Genomic DNA, 17,919 nt, shown 5'->3' with positions numbered 1-17,919 from the left:
AACATAGATTATTAGAAGATGTTGGAACAAATTCTACAGAACTTTAAGGAAACGTTATTGTGAAACAAGTATATTTTCCCAGCTAATTTATCATATGTGTGAAGGCAACAGAGAGATCTTCTGAGATAAGGAAGAGCCCAGAAGATATAAACTCATATCTTTCTTTTTAAAATTGCTTGAGTAAAACAGTACAGCCACTCTGGAACACGACTTGGCAGTTTCTTATAAAACTAAACATGCAATTACTTATGACTTAGCAATTGCTTTCCTGGGATTTGTCCCAGAGGAATGAAAACTTATGTTCACACAAAACGTGAATGTTAGTAGGATTTTGATTTGTAGTAGCCCCAAACTGGAAACAGCTAGATGTCCTTCAAAAGATGAATGGTTTCACTGTGGTACATCTATCCCATGGAATACTAGTCAACAATAAAAAGGAACAAACTATTGATGTAAGTGGCAACTCTCGAGAGAATTATGATTAATGAAAAAGGCAATCCCCCAAAAGAACATACTGTATGATTCCAATTACATAACATTCTTGAAGCAGGAAAAAAAAGAGAACAGATTAGTCATTGCCAAAGGTCAGGGACTGGGTAACAGTAGAGGGTGAGGGAGTGAAGTGGGTATGTTTATAAAGGGCAGCATGAGGGATTCTTGTGGTGAGGGAGCTATTCTGTGTGTTGACTGTGTTGGTGGATACTCCAGCTTGCACAAATGATAAAATTGTATAGGGCTTCACAGACATACAGACACAAATGAGAGAGTACAAGTAAAACTGGGAAAATCTGAAGAAGATCTATAGGTTGTATCAATGTCAATATCCTGGTTGTGATATGTACAAACCTATCTCAGAGATATTTTGAGTTCATTTCCAGACCACTGCAAGAAAGCAAAACATCTCAATAAAGTGAGTTAAATGCATTTTTTGGTTTCCCAGTGTATATAAGTAGATGTTGTGTTCAGAAGGCATGAAAACAATATTAATCTCATTGTACATCTCCACCAGAATTCTTGGGTGACCAGCTACATTGTCGATGAGCAGTAATATTTTGAAAGCGATCTTTTATCTGAGTGGTAGGTCTCAAGAGTGGACTTAAAATATTTAGTAAACTATATGATAAGCAGATGTGCTGGCATCCAGGCTTTGTTGTTCGACTGATAGAGCACAAGCAGAGTAGATTTAGCATAAATTTTTTTTTAAATCTCATTTGTTCGATATGTAAATTATAAAATTTCAGAATTATTCAATCTTTATCTGCAGGACAGGGTCCTCCCTTATATAACCATGGTAATTATTTTATTTATTTATTTATTTATTTATTTATTTATTTATTTAATATCTACCTATTTATTTATTTAATTTAAGTTCAAGGTAGTTAACATATAGTGTAGTGTTGGTTTCAGAACTAGAATTTAGTGATTCATCACTAACATATAACACCCCGTGCTCATCACAACAGGTGCCCTCCTTAATGTGCATCACCTGTTTGGCCCATACCCCCACCTACTTTCCCTCCAGCAACCCTCGGTTTGTTCTCTATATTTAAGAATCTCTTACAGATTGCCTCCCTCTCTGTTTTTATCTTATTTTATTTTTGCTTGCCTTCCCCTTTGTTCATCTTTGTTTCTTAAATTCCAGATATGAGTGAAATCATATGATATTTGTCTTTCTCTGACTTATTTTGCTTAGTATAGCACACTCTAGTTCCAACCACGTTGTTGCAAATGGCAAGATTGCATTCTTTTTGATCACCAAGTGATATTCCATTGTACATACATACCACAACTTCATCCACCCATCAGTCAATGGACATCTGCGCTCTTTCCATAATTTGGCTACTGTTGATGATGCTGCTATAAACGTCAGGGTGCATGGGCCCCTTCAAATCAGCATATTTGTATCCTTTGGATAAATACCTAGTAGTGCAATTGCTGGGTCAGAGAGGAGTTCTATTTTTAATTTTTTGAGGAACTTCCATACTGTTTTTCAGAGTGGCTGCACCACTTTGCATTCCCACCAACAGTGGAAAAGGGTTCCCCTTTCTCCACATCCTTGCCGACATCCGTTGTTTCCTAACTTGTTAATTTTAGCCATTCTGACAGGTGTGGTGGTATCTCATTGTGGTTTTGATTTATATTTCCCTGATGATGAGTGATGTTGAGCATCTTTTCATGTGTCTGTTAGCCATCTGGATGTCTTCTTTGGAAAAGTCTATTCATGCATTCTGTCCATTTCTTAATGGGTTATTTGTTCTTTGGGTGTTGAGTTGGCTAAGTTCTTTATAGATTTTGTATACTACCCTTTATCTGATATGTCATTTGCAAATATCTTCTCCCATTCCATGGCCTGCCTCTTAGTTTTGTTGATTGTTTCCTTCACTTTGCAGAAGCTTTTTATCTTGATGATGTCCCAATAGTTCAGTTTTGCTTTTGTTTCCCTTGCCTCCGGAGACATGTCTAGTAAGAAGTTACTGTGGCCGAAGTCAAAGAAGTTGCTGCCTGTTTTCTCCTCTAGGATTTTGATGGTTTTCTGTCTTACATTGTGGTCTTTCATCCATTTTGAATTTATTTTTGTGTATGGTTTAGGAAAGTGGTCAAGTTTCATTCTTCTGCATGTGGTTGTCCAGTTTTCTCAACACCATTTGTTGAAGAGACTGTCTTTTCCATTGGAGATTCTTTCCTGCTTTGTCGAAGATTAGTTGACCATAGAACTGTGGGTCCATTTCTGGGTTCTCTATTCTTTTCCATTGATCTGTGTGTCTGTTTTTGTGCCTGTACCATACTGTCTTTATGATTACAGCTTTGTAATACAGCTTGAAGTCTGGAATTGTGAGGCCTCCCACTTTGCTTTTCCTTTTCAACATTACTTTGGCTATTTGAGGTCTTTTCTGATTCCATACAAATTTTAGAATTGTTCTAGCTCTGTGAAAAATCCTGGTGTTATTTTGATAGGGATTGCATTGAATGTGTAGATTGCTTTGGGTAGTATAGCCATTTTAATAATATTTGTTCTTCCAATCCATGAGTATGGAATGTTTTTCCATTTCTTTGTGTCTTCTGCAATTTCTTTCATAAGTGATTTTATAGTTTTCAGAGTGCAGATATTTTACCTCTTTGGTTAGGTTTATTCCTAGATATCTTATGGTTTTTGTGCAATTGTGAATGTGATTGATTCCTTGATTTCTCTTTCTGCTGCTTCATTATTGGTGTATAGAAATACAACAGATTTCTGTATGTTGATTTTATATCTTGTGACTTAACTGAATTCATATATCAATTCTAGCAAATTTTTGGTGGAGTGTTTGGGGTTTTCTGCATAGAACATCATGTCATCTGTAAATAGTGAAAGCCTGACTTGTTCCTTGTCTATTTGGATGCCTTTTATTTCTTTTTGTTGTCTGATTGCTGAAGATAGGAATTCCAGTACTATGTTAAATAGTAATGATGAGAGTGGACATCCCTGTCTTGTCTCTGGCCAGAGAGGAAAAGCTCTCAGTTTTTCCCCACTGAGGATGATATTGGCTGTGAGTCTTTTGTATATGGCCTTAATGATGTTAAGGTATGTTCCCTCTATCCCTACTTTGTTGAGGGCTTTTATCAAGAATGGATGATGTAGGGGCGCCTGGGTGGCTCAGTTGGTTAAACCGGTGCCTTCAGCTCAGGTCATGATCCCAGGGTCCTGGGATCGAGCCCCACATCGGGCTCCCTGCTCATGCAGGAAGCCTGCTTCTCCCTCTGCCTGCCGCTCCCCCTGCTTGTGCCCTCTCCCTCTCTCTCTCTCTCTCGCTATCTCTCTCTGTGTGTCAAATAAATAAATAAATAAAATCTTTAAAAAAAAAGAATGGATGCTGTAGTTTGTCAAATGCTTTTTCTGCATCCATTGGGAGGATCATATGGTTCTTATCCTTTCTTTTATTAATGTGGTGTATCACATTGATTGAGTTGCGGATATTGAACACCCCTGCAGCCCAGGAATAAATCCCACTTGATCATGGTGAATAATCCCTTTAAAGTATTGTTGGACTTGATTAGCTAGTATCTTGTTGAGAATTTTTGCATCCATGTTCATCAGGGATATTGGTCTGTAATTCTCCTTTTTAGTGAGGTGTTTGGTTTTAGAATCAAGGTAATGTGGCTTATAGAATGGAAGTTTTCTTTCCATTTCTATTTTTTGGAACAGTTTGAGAAGAATAAATATTACTTCTTTAAATGTTTGGTAGAATTCCCCTGTGAAGCCATCTGGCCCTGGACAATTGTTTGTTGGGAGATTTTTGATTACCGATTCAATTTCTTTGCTGGTTATCGGTCTGTTCAAATTTTCTATTTCTTCCTGTTTCAGTTTTGGTAGTTTTGCATGTTTCTAGGAATTTGTCCATGTCTTCCAGATTGCCCAATTTGTTGGCGTATAATTGCTCATGATATTCTCATAATTGCTTGTATTTCTGCAATGTTGGTTCTCTCCTCTTTCATTGGTGATTTTATTTATTTGGGTCTTTTCTCTTTTCTTTTTGATAAGTCTGGCCAGGGGTTTATCAACTTTGTTAATTCTTTCACAGAACCAGCTCCTAGTTCTATTGATCTGTTCTACTGGTTTTTTTTTTTAATTTCTATATCACTTATTTCTACTCTAATTTTTATTATTTCCCTTCTTCTGCTGATTTTAGGCTTTATTTGCTCTTCTTTTCCCAGCTCCTGTAGGTGTAAGGTTAGGTTGTGTATTTGAGACTTTTCTTGCTTCTTGAGGTAGGCCTGTATTGCTATGTACTTCCCTCTTAAGACTGCCTTTGCTGCATCCCAAAGGTTTTGGACTGTTGTGTTTTCATTTTTATTTGCTTCCATGCATTTTTAAAATTTCTTCTTTAATTTCCTGGTAAACCCATTCATTCTTGTTTTTAAATTTTTTATTGTTATGTTAATCACCATACATTACATCATTAGTTTTTCATGTAGTGTTCCATGATTCATTGTTTGTGCATAATACCCAGTGCTCCACGCAGAACGTGCCCTCTTTAATACCCATCACCAGGCCAACCCATCCCCCCACCCTCCTCCCCTCTAGAACCCTCAGTTTGTTTTTCAGAGTCCATCGTCTCTCATGGTTCGTCTCCCCCTCTGACTTACTCCCCTTCATTCTTCTCCTCCTGCTATCTTCTTCTTTTTTTTTCTTAACATATATTGCATTATTTGTTTCAGAAGTACAGATCTGTGATTCAACAGTCTTGCACAATTCACAGTGCTCACCATAGCACATACCCTCCCCAATGTCTATCACCCAGCCACCCCATCCCTCCCACCCCCCACCACTCCAGCAACCCTCAGGTTGTTTCCTGAGATTAAGAATTCCTCATATCACTGAGGTCATATGATACATGTCTTTTTCTGATTGACTTATTTGACTCAGCATAACACCCTCCCATTCCATCCACGTCGTTACAAATGGCAAGATCACATTCCTTTTGATGGCTGCATAATATTCCATTGTGTATATATACCACCCCTTATTTATCCATTCATCTGTCGATGGACATCTTGGCTCTTTCCACAGTTTGGCTATGGTGGACATTGCTGCTATAAACATTGGGGTGCACGTACCCCTTCGGATCCCTACATTTGTATCTTTGTGGTAAATACCCAGTAGTGCAATTGCTGGATCATATGGTAGCTCTATTTCAACTGTTTGGGGAACCTCCATACTGTTTTCCAGAGTGGTTGCACCAGCTTGCATTCCCACCAACAGTGTAGGAGGGTTCCCCTTTCTCCGCATCCCTGCCAACATCTGTCGTTTCCTGACTTGTTAATTTTAGCCATTCTGACTGGTATGAGGTGGTATCTCATTGAGGTTTTGATTTGGAGTTCCCTGATGCCGAGCGATGTTGAGCACTTTTTCATGTACCTGTTGGCCATTTGGATGTCTTCACTGGAAAAATGTCTGTTCATGTCTTCTGCCCATTTCTTGATTGGATTATTTGTCTTTGGGTGTTGAGTTTGGTAAGTTCTTTATAGATTTTGGATACTAGCCAATGATATGTCATTTGATATGTCATTTGCAAATATTTTCTCCCATTCTGTCAGTTGTCTTTTGGTTTCGTGGACTGTTTCTTTTGCTGTGCAAAAGCTTTTTATCTTGATGAAATCCCAAGAGTTCATTTTTGCCCTGGCTTCCCTTGCCTTTGGCAATGTTTCTAGGAAGAAGTTGCTGCGGCTGAGGTGGAAGAGGTTGCTGCCTGTGTTCTCCTTTAGCATTTTGATGGACTCCTGTCTCACGTTTAGGTCTTTCAACCATTTGGAGTCTATTTTTGTGTGTGGTGTAAGGAAATGGTCCAGTTTCATTCTTCCGCATGTGGCTGTCCAATTTTCCCAACACCATTTGTTGAAGAGACTGTCTTTTTTCCATTGGACATTCTTTCCCACTTTGTCAAAGATGAGTTGACCATAGAGTTGAGGGTCCATTTCTGGGCTCTCTGTTCTGTTCCATTGATCGATGTGTCTGTTTTTGTGCCAGTACCATACTGTCTTGATGATGACAGCTTTGTAATAGAGCCGGAAGTCCAGAACCGTGATGCCGCAAGCTTTGCTTTTCTTTTTCAATATTCCTCTGGCTATTCGGGGTCTCTTCTGGTTCCATACAAATTTTAGGATTATTTGTTCCATTTCTTTGAAAAAAGTGGATGGTATTTTGATGGGGATTGCATTGAATGTGTAGATTGCTCTAGGTAGCACTGACATCTTCACAATGTTTGTTCTTCCAATCCATGAGCATGGAACGTTGTTCCATTTCTTTGTGTCTTCTTCAATTTCTTTCCTGAGTATTTTATAGTTTTCTGAGTACAGATCCTTTGCCTCTTTGGTTAAATTTATTCCTAGGTATCTTATGGTTTTGGGTGCAATTGTAAATGCGATCGACTCCTCGATTTGTCTCTCTTCTGTCTTGTTGTTGGTGTATAGGAATGCCACTGATTTCTGTGCATTGATTTTATATCCTGCCACTTTACTGAATTCCTGTATGAGTTCTAGCAGTTTTGGGGTGGAGTCTTTTGGGTTTTTCCACATACAGTATCATATCATCTGCAAAGAGTGAGAGTTTGACTTCCTCTTTGCCGATTTGGATGCCTTTGATTTCTTTTTGTTGTCTGATTGCTGTGGCTAGGACTTCTAATACTATGTTGAATAGCAGTGGTGAGAGTGTAAACCCATTCATTCTTTAGTAGGATGTTCTTTAACCTCCATGTATTTGTGGTCTTTCCAAATTTTTTCTTGTGGTTGACTCAAGTTTCATAGCATTAGGGTGTGAAAATATGCATGGTATGATCTCAATCTTTTTGTACTGGTTGAGGCCTGATTTGTAACCCAGTATGTGATCTCCTCTGGACAACGTTCCATGTGCACTTGAAAAAGATGTTTATTCTGCTGCTTTAGGATGAAATGTTCTAAATATGTCTGTTAAGTCTATCCTCTCTAGTGTATCATTCAAAGCCATTGTTTCTTTGTTGATCTTCTGCTTAGATGATCTGTCCCTTGCTGTGAGTGGGGTGTTAAAGTCTCCTACTATTATTGTATTATTATCAATGATAATGCTATTAACTGATTTATATATTTGCCTGCTTCCAAGTTGGGGGCGTAAATATTTGCAATTGTTAGATCTTCTTGTTGGGTAGACCCCTTTATTATGATATAGTGCCCTTCTTCATCTCTTATAACAGTGTTTGGTTTAAAATCTGGTTTGTCTGATATAAGTATGACTACTCCAGTTTTCTTTTGACGTCCGTTAGCATGATAGATTATTCTCCACCCCCTCACTTTCAATCTGGAGGTGCCTTTGGGTCTAAAATGAGTCTCTTGTAAACAGCATATCAATGGGTTTTGTTTTTTTAATCCATTCTGATACCCTATGTCTTTTGATGGGAGAATTGAGTCCATTTACGTTCAGAGTAATTATTGAAAGATATGAATTTAGTGCCATTGTGTTAACTGTAAAGTTGCTGTAGATTGTCTCTGTTCCTTTCTAGTCCTTGTTGCTTTTGGTCTCTTTTTCCCACTCAAAGGGTCCCCTTTAGTATTTCTTGAAGAGCTGGTTTAGTGGTCAAGACCTCCTTTAGTTTTTGTCTTGGAAACTCTTTATCTCTCCTTCTATTCTGATTGACAGCCTTGTTGGATAAAGTAATCTTGGCTGCATATTTTTCCCATTTAGCACATTGACTATATCATGTTACTCCTTCCTGGCCTGCCAAGATTCTGTGGACAGATCTGCTGCTAACCTTATGTGTCTACCCTTATAAATTAAAGTCCTTTTTCCCCAGTTGCTTTCAGAATTCTCTCTTTATCTTTGTATTTTGCAAGTTTCCCTATGGCATGTCAAACAGGTTGACCCATTTTTGTTGATTTTGAGGGGAGTTCTTTGTGCCTCTTGGACTTGAATGCCTGTCTCCTTCCCCAGATTAGGGAAGTTCTCAGCTATAAATTTGTTCAAGTAAACATTCTGCCCCTTTTCTCACTCTCCTTCTTGTGGGATTCCTATGATACGGATATTATTGTGCTTTGTGGAATTGCCTAGTTCCCTAAGTCTATATTCATGATCTAAGAGTTTTTTTCCCCCCTTCTTTTCATTTTCATTATTTTCCAAAATTTTATCTTGTATATCACCTGTTCAGTCCTCTGATTCATGTATCCTCATTGTGATTACATCCAGTCAGTTTTGCATCTCAGTTATAGCATTTTTTGTTTTGGTCTGACTAGTTTTTAGGTCTTTTATCTCTGTAGCCAGGGATGCTTTGGCATCTTCTTTGCTTCTTTCAAGCCCAGCTAGTATTCTTATGACTGTTGTTCTAAATTCTTGTTCAGATATATTTCTTATATCTGTTTTGAACAAATCCCTGGCTGTGATTTCTTCCTGGTCTTTCTTTTGGGGAGAATTCCTCCATACTGTCATTATGTTGAGGTTTCTGTCTTTTGTGTATTATGAAAGCTTCTTACGTTTCCTGCTCCTGAGAGTAATAGTATGTTACAAAGGGATCATACACTGTCCAGGGCCTGGCACTTCAGGAGGTGTTTCTGGTATATGTTGTGTGCACTCTGCTTTTGCATTTTGGCTGCCATTTCCCACAGGTCAGTCCTCTACAGAGTTCCTCCTTGCTTGCAGTGGGGGCAGGGGGTCTGGACTCTTAAATAGGTGTGCTTTGATTTGTTTGTTAAGATAAGCTTGATTTAAAATAAATAAATAAAATAAATAAAAAGCCCTGATCCAAGAAAAGAGAAAAAGAAAAGGAACAGAAAAGCAAACAGACAGACAAAAAACTATAAGCCTGATTCCAAAGAATAAGAATGAAAGAAGGAAAAAAGAAGAAAAACAGAGCCTGATCCAAAAAATGAGAAAAAGAAACAAAACAACCAACCAACAAATTAATAAAATACTATTAGCCTGATACCAAAGAAAAAAGAAAAAAATAAAATTATATTTAAAAAATATAAAATAACAAAAAAATAATAAAATAAAAAGTCAAAAAAAAAAAAAAAAGAAAAGAAAAAAAAGAAAGCCTGGTCTTACTTGCACCAGAACTGAAGCTGACTCTTTGGAGCACTCTAGGATCAGTAGACTTGGTATATGTTGGTGGGGCCTGTGTGGCTATTCTCAGAGGGAGGCCTGCCGTGCTGGCTCACAGTCAGATCTGCCTTTGTAAAGATGCCCCTGCCCAGCACAGTGGGGCAGGGTTTGGTGTCAGTGACTCCAACGTCCACTGGAGGTGCTGTGTTTCTCCCTGAAGTTCACAGTGCTGGTGGGCAGGGGGTGGTGGAACTTGTGGCTGCCACTGTTCAAGAGGCCCTCACAGAAAAGTGAAGAATCTCCTCTCCTGTGTCCCTGGCTTTTGTCATACCCCTGCCCTCAACCTGTTTGTGGCTGGCCATTGACTTGCCTCGTGCCATAGTTCTGTGTTTTATCTCTGGCCGGCAGCTGGGATTCAAAATCCAAATCTTAAAGGGCCTGGCAAGGTGCGAACCTGCTTCCCTCCCCTGGAAATGAGCCTGCTGGAAGGCTCAGCCCCGTTCTGTTCCAGAAAAGCAGTTGCATGGTATGTGCACGGTGGCTGGAGTCTACTGTGATGCCCGGTGGAAGGCTGCAATCAGGGTATCTGCCCTCTATGTGTGCCTCTGGCCGCTGCTGCTGAACGGCCACTCAGTGGTTCCTGGTGGGCCTTTTGTCCTTGGAGAAGCAAAATACCCTCTTCCAAATGTTCTCCAGGAAAGGGAGCGATCTCTCCCGGTGCCGCCTAGGGGATGCCCTCTCCACAGCATATTGTGTGAACTCTACAAGCCTCTCTCCCTGACTTCGTCCATGAAAAGGGTTCCCTCCCCTTAGTGGCACCTTGGCTTTTCTCTTCCCTAGCTCAGGGCTCCAAACTTCGCATCTGCCATGTTCTCTCCCTCCAACTGTGCAGATGGTTTTCTTAATCCTCAGATCAATTTCCTAGTTGTTCAAATGATTTGGTGTTGCTCTAGCTGCATTTGTGGGACCAAGCAAGCTCAGGGGCCTCCTACTATTCTCTAGTATGATTCTTAAGGGTCCGACAATTTGGGGCATGGTAAACGAACAGTGGCTTCAACTTTAAGTCAGCAGCTGCGTTAGCCCCTAACAAGAGTCCTTGTCCTTTGAGGCTTGAAGCTTTGAAGCCGGGCATTGACTTCTTCTCTCTAGCTATGAAAGCCCTACATGGCATCTTCTTCTAATAGACGGGTGTTTTGCCTCCACTGAAAATCTTGTTTAATGTAGCCACCTTTGTTAATTCTCTTAGCTAGGTCTTCTGGAGAACGTGCTTCTATGTCAGCACTTGCTGCTTTGCCTCGCACTGATATGTTATGGAGATGGCTTCTTCCCTTATGAACCAACCTCTGCTAGCTTCAGACTTTTCAGACTTCTGCAGCTTACTCATCCTCTCAGCCTTCCTAGAACTGAAGAGAGTTGCTCTGGATCAGGCTTTGGCTTAACGGAATGTAGTGGTTGGTTTGATCTTCTATCTAGGCCACTAAAACCTGCCCTATGTCAGCAATAAGGCTGTTTCTCACTGGAGTGGCACTAGTAATTTCCTTCAAGAACTTTTACTTTGCATTCATAACTTAGCTAACTGGTACAGGAGGCCTAGCTTTTGGCCTGTCTTGGCTTTTGACATGCCTTCCTCACTAAGCTTAATCATTTCTAGCTTTTGACTTCAGATGAGAGACTCAGGACTCTTCCATTCACTTAGATACTTAGAGGACATTGTGGGGTTATTCACCGGCCTAATTTCAATAATGCTGTGTCTCGGGGAATAGGGAGGCCTGAGGCGAGGGAGGAGAAGAGATGAGGGAACAGCTAGCCGGTGAAACAGTCGGAACACACACAACATTTATGAAATTCACTGTCTCATATGCATGGTTTATGGCACCCCAAAAACTTATACCAAGTAACAAGTAACATTAAAAACAAGGAACATCAAAAATCACTGATCACAGATCACTGTAACACATATAATAATAATTAAATGTTTGAAATATTGCAAAAGTTACCAAAACATGACACAGAGACACAAAGTGAGCAAATGCTGTTGGAAAGACGAGGGCTCCTAGACTTGGGGGATGCAGGGTTGCCACAAACTTTCAATTTGTAAAAAAAAAAACAATATTTGCAAAAAGCAATAAAATGAAGTATGCCTGTGCTAGAGTTTTGCAAGACACTGGGGGAAATCAAGTAAAGTGTATATGGGGACTCTCTGTAGGATTTCTTACAACTGCATGCAGATCTAGTTATCTCAACTAAAGTTCCACTAAAAAATTACTTGCAAGGTACTCTCCCTACTGAAAGGTTAATCAAGATCTGAAGGGTGGAAATTTGGAAGAAAGTATAAATGTCATTATAGAATCAAATCCTAATGTCAGTAATTCCTGAAAAGGACTATGTAAGATGAAAAAAATTAACAGCAGCAATCTGGTTTAAAAACCTCATTTTATCTGAATGAAGAATGGGAAGTGAAGAAAATAAAACAGGAATGGTTTATCTTTCTACCCATGAGGAGTCAAAAAGATCTTTTCATTTTTAATGTTTTTAAAATTAAAAAAATTAATTGAGATATAATTGACATATAGCTTTATATTATTTTGGATGTTTTATTATTTATTTTGACAGAGAAAAGTTTTTTTAAAACTTACAGATAAGGATTGAGACAGGATGTATACCTTTGAAACCTTTGGAGAAGATAAACATATAGCAAGACAAAGAAAAGAAGAGGAAAAGCAATATAATAAATAATAGAAAGCAACAAAAAGATAACAAATAAGGATAATCACTGGCCATGCCAATAAAACTAAATAAATAAACTCCCCAAGTAAGATAATAAAAAGTCAGGTCAGGTTAAAGACAATATTGAACTATATGCTGCTTTTACTTTTTAAAATTTTTTATATATTTGTGTTTTAAGTTTTTATTTATTTATTAGAAGGAGAGAGAGAGCATGTGCAAGTGGGGGGAGGGGCAGAGAAAGAGGGAGAATCTCAAGCAGACTTCACACCCAGTGCAGAGCCCAACGGGGCTCAATCTCACAACCCTCAGATCATCACCTGATCAAGAGTCCGACGCTTAACAGACTGAGCCACCCAGGTGCTCCTATATGCTGCTTTTGAAAGTCACACCTAAACTGTAATGACACAGAAAGTTTAAAATAAAAGGTTAAATGAATACTCATTCAGCAAATACAACCCAAAAGAAAACAAAAGATGGCATCACCAATTTGAGAAAAACAAGTCACCTGTGATATTGCAGGACCTGGGATAAAAGCAGAAATGGAGGTCCATGTACCATGTGTCTCAGTTTTCAAAAGTTAAAAGCCAAGCCAACAAACTTAAATAAAACACATTTTTTAAAAAAGATTTTACTTATTTATTTGACAGAGAGAGACACACAGCGAGAGCGGGAACACGAGCAGGGGGCGTGGCAGAGGGAGAAGCAGGCTTCCCGCGGAGCAGGGAGCCCGATGCGGGGTTGGATCCCAGGACCCTGGGATCATGACCTCAGTCAAAGGCAGACGCTTAACCGACTGAGTCACCCAGGCGCCCCTAAAACCCATTTTCTTCTTCTACCTTGACACATAAACCTTCAGAACAATCTGGAATTCCAGGGTCAAAAGCAGAATTCTTGGACAACTCTGACTTCCATGATGGAATGTGACAACAAAGTGGGAGCCAGCCGCAGCCCCGGCCCTACGCCAGGCCTGCCCTCTTTGCTTCGCATGAGGGCCTGGCACTGTGTGACCCCCCCGCCTGCTTGTCTCCCTACCAAATCCCAACACCTGCTGTGGGTCCACCCTTCGGGCCTAGGGATGTGCACTTGTGTTGGAAGGTGACGTTGGCAAGAGGCTGCCTGGGGCTGTGATCTGCTTCTTGCACTTAGGAGTACAGGGCACACTTTCCCTAGGGCTCTGTGGTCTTTCACAAGTGTTCTCACGCCGGGGTTCCCCAGAGCTCCTGCAGGAGTGGGGGAAATGGGGAAGGGGCTTAGGTTCCCTTCATTTGGAGTTCAGACAGTGCAACTTTGTTTTCAGCTGCTTTACATATTGGGCTTCTGCTTCATATTTTGTTTAAAGTTGGGAAGCCTTCATAATTAAAAAAAAAGTTTTCAAATTTCAGTTTGAGTGACTTAACTAGTTTTCTACTGTTGGGGATTTTTTAAAAAAATATTTTATTTATTTAAGAGAGAGCGCGCATAAGCAGGGAAAGCAGCAGAGGGAGAGGGAGAAGCAGACTCCCCGCTGAGCAGGGAGACTGATGCAGGGTTTGATCCCGGGACCCCGGGATCACGACCTGAATCCAAGGCAGACATTTAACTGACTGAGCCACCCAGGCGCCCCTACTGTTGGGTATTTAAGTTGCTCCCAATTTTCCTTTATGATAAGCACCTTCCCTATCTTCTTTATCTAGCTAATTCATATTCTTTCACCAAGAGTCTTTTAGATGTTTTCTCCCATCCCCACGGGAAATCTTTTCTTGTTTTTTTTTAAACTCAACCCAGTTGGATTTTCCGGCCAGGTGTTCTGCAGGAGCATGGGCACGCTCTAGCACCCTGCCCTGTGCTGCACGGGGTTGCTCCACACAGTCTGTCTCCAGATAAGACCGGGAGTCCCATTTTACCGCTGCATTCCCACAGAGTCACTAGTGTTTGCTGGGTGACTAGATCTTCTGTGGAACCTCTTGCTCAGATTCCGTGCTGGCTAAACCAGCAGGCATAAGGATGCCTGGAAGATTTCCTTAAAGCAGAGGCTCTTTCCCAAAGCTGCCAATGCCTGCCACCCCTGGGAGGACACACTTCCAGAGGGACTGCAGTAGACAACCTTCTCTCTGTTGTCTTCCTGCGAGGGTTTTCTTCAGAGGAGAGAATGTTCTAATAGTTGATAGAAACAGGAGAGTCTGCTTGGATGTTCCTTTTTACCCTGTAAAACTAATGAGCAGAAATTCCGTTTCTTACAGCCATTTTACTGTATGGTTGGTTAATAGGCATCATAGCCCCTGAGTTTGGTATACTGTGAAAACCTGACAAGTCCACCCTCCATCCCTCACTCACTGGGGTCCAGCTCCCAGAACATGTGGACCCCATTACGGTGGCGATGGCCAGATGCCTTCCTCCCAGGCCCCTCTATCTTCTGCTTTATCGCTACTGCAACAAATTAAGTATCTCTTTCTTTCTAATCACTTCCAAAAACCGATTATAGATTTATGCCTGTTAGCATGTGTGTTTAGAAGCAGAAGGCCGTCCTTCAGTAATTGGCATTAGGAGGAACCACAGGCACACCTCGTTTTATTGTGCTTCACTTTATTGCCCTTTGCAGATACCGCAGGTTTTGCAGCTTGAAGGTTTATGGAATCCTATGTTGAGCAAGTCTATTGGCGCCATTTATCCAGTAGCATCTGCTCACGTCCTGTCCCTGTGTCAGTAGAGTATTTTTAAATGAAGGTACATACATTGCTTTTAGACATAATGCTATTACAAACTTTATAGACTACAATATAATATAAACATAACTTTTACATGCACTGGGAAACCAAAAAATTCATTTGACTTGCTTTATGGTGATATTAGCTTTATTGCGATATTTGCTTTATTACAGTGGTCTGGAACCAAACCCACAGCATCTCCAAGGCATGCCTGTAGTTGAAAAAGACAGAAGTAAATCCTGGCTGTTCTAGACAAGCAAAGAAACTCAGAAATGCAGAGATGTCTCAAGGATGGAGGGGGGGTGACTGGCAGGTGTGCTGTCCTTCCTGGAGGGCAAGTCAGAGTACGGTAGGGGTGTTGTAAGGGGTGATGGAAATAATCCTGAGGAAGAGACTAATCACCCCCAGACCTGGCTTGTAATGAAAGGCTGATTATAGGTGGGAAATTGCCTCCTTTTGATTCTCATGCCCTTAATGGTGCTATAGAGAAAGAGTCTTGGACGCCCTGGCTCCTATCCAGGACAATATTATTTAATAATAACGGGTGCTCAGCTCTCACCTGGTTGGGTTTGCAGGGTGGGAGGTTGGTTCACTAATGCCCCTTTATGTTCTTTTAGTACCTTTCATCCCAAGTGACTTCACAACGTGTTATTTATCTTCAGAGTTGGCTTCGTGTGTGTTGGGGGAAGGGGGGAAAGGGTAGCAGTTGCAAATGTTAACACACTACTTTATGACCAGGGCAAAGAAAGCGTCAGAGGGCGTGTGATTTGCTGAAGTCCAGGCCTAATGGCTGTCAGTAGCTGTTCTTCTTGGCAGCCCATGGAGGTTTAGATGCCCAGTGGTTGGCAACACTTTCAGATTCTTGTCATGGGAATGATTCATTTAAATACAATATGAGTACATGGTTTACATTTCCTTACAGAATTAAAAGAAAAAAAGACAGCAAATGCAAGCTGGCTTCCACTTCTAGGAATGATTGCCCTCTTCCCAAATGGCAGGGTTCATAGTCATTCTTAACATTGTCATATGTATTTCTGTAAGTTCTTCTTAGGGAATTCAGCCAGCCTAAAATAAAAGGAAACATTTTCGATTTTCTACCACAATGATAAGGAGATCCTGCAGAATGGAGATTTGAAGCTAACATGAACTCCAAGTCCTAAAACCAATACTGAATTGTTTCACTGGCTAAGTACCTGCCCTGGGCAGATCTGTGTAGCCCCCACTCCCCAGCCCTCTCAACTACCCTCTTTGGACATTTACTGCCCCCAGTGGAGTAATTTTTTTTTTTTTTTTTAGATACTGCTGGGATGGAGAGGCAAGAAGGAGCTCTTCCCTCCCTCCGGGGCTTGCAGTGGGGAGCTCTGGGAGATGGGGCAGGGATCCACAGGAGATGTGATCCAGAGCCCAGCCCTGCTCCACATCTCCCTGTAGCATTGGTCACTCCATGAAAGGGGGTAATGCCAACTTCTACCACATCCCCAGAGCTTGGGGACATGAGCAGCTTCTCAGAAATAATTTATAGGAAGGTGTGAGGGTTTCCTTCTTTATTCCAATTGATCTCTGAGATCAAGGGCATCCACATCTAATCTTTTATTTTTTTAAAGATTTTATTTATTTATTTGAGAGTGAGAGAGTGAGAGAGAGCATGAGAGCAGGGTGAAGGACAGAGGGAGAAGCCAACTCCCCACTGAGCAGGGAGCCTGATGCAGGGCTCAACCCCTGGACTCAAGGATCATGACCTGAGCTGAAGGCAGCCACTTAACTGACTGAGCCACCCACGCATCCCACACATCTACTTTTTAAAGATAATCACACTTTAAGGTGGCTGGAAATAGACCCCTGCTCCCCTCCCCCAACTGAAAAATAGCCTCCAAATCAACCCACCAACCAAACAAACAAACGAGCTCATCTTTTGATTCCAGGTGCGATGTCTCTCCTAACTAATGTCTAAATGGGGGCAGCTCAAGGTCTAAGCTTATTTGGACATCAAATTTAGATGGCATATATCCATCTTTACTAAACCCCTCTTGAACTCCTTTGACATCTGGATTAATGCATCAGCGATGTCATCTACTGCTTCAAGATTAAGGCAAAGCTGGTACATATGAACCTCCACACAGGCTAATAAATTGGGGGACCATAACATAATATTTATAAACTGGGTATTTGACCTCCATTTAGGGGAGAGGCTGAATGGCAGGAAAGGAAGACCCAGGGTCCCACATGCCCACTTGTCCCAGAAACCCCTCCCCACCTTAGCAGGCAGTTCATATGCCAAAGTGGTCATTGAAGCCTCCATCCCCACCTCCAACACACCCTGTAAGTGACCCACCAAAATTCTTCTAATCACAATTTTCTCTTTGAGAACTCTACAAAATAAGGTTTCTCCCCATTTCTTTAGATTTTTAGCATAATTGGAGGTCACAGTAACATTTTTCTGTCCCTCTTAGACTAAAAGCCTAGTTCCTCTTGGCCTGCACTTGAGTCTAGCTCAGTTAATGGTAATGCTAATTAAAAGCCTTCAGTGACCAGCCTAATAACTTCAGCTTCAACTCTAAATATCGGTCCAAATACAAAACATACTTTATCTTGAAGTTCAAATGTCACCTCATTTAGCTGAAAGTGTTTAGTTCTATCTTGTTAAAAAAAAAAAGAACAAAAAACAAACAAACAAACAAAACCACTCAAACGCCTCAAACTGTTATTGTTGACCTCTGCAAACAAGCCCGTCACTATCTGTTTTGCTGTCTAGTTTAAGTAGTGAGATTTATTTCTCAAAATATAAAGCATTTTGGTTATAAAACCAACCAGCGGTCCTCTTAATGAATGTATCACCAGAGCTAAGAGCTTGGGGTCAGAAGAGTAAACCACATTAGACATTTTTGGTGGGAAATTTTAGGCTTTTAATTTAATTCCCAATAATTTATCAGGGAATAGTATCAGGGACATACAAAAGATAAACTTGCC

This window comes from Zalophus californianus, chromosome 12, assembly GCF_009762305.2.
Source record: "Zalophus californianus isolate mZalCal1 chromosome 12, mZalCal1.pri.v2, whole genome shotgun sequence".
NCBI classification, from domain to species: Eukaryota; Metazoa; Chordata; class Mammalia; order Carnivora; family Otariidae; genus Zalophus; species Zalophus californianus.
The sequence above is the reverse complement of the archived record's forward strand: the minus strand, read 5'-3'. Positions refer to the sequence as shown.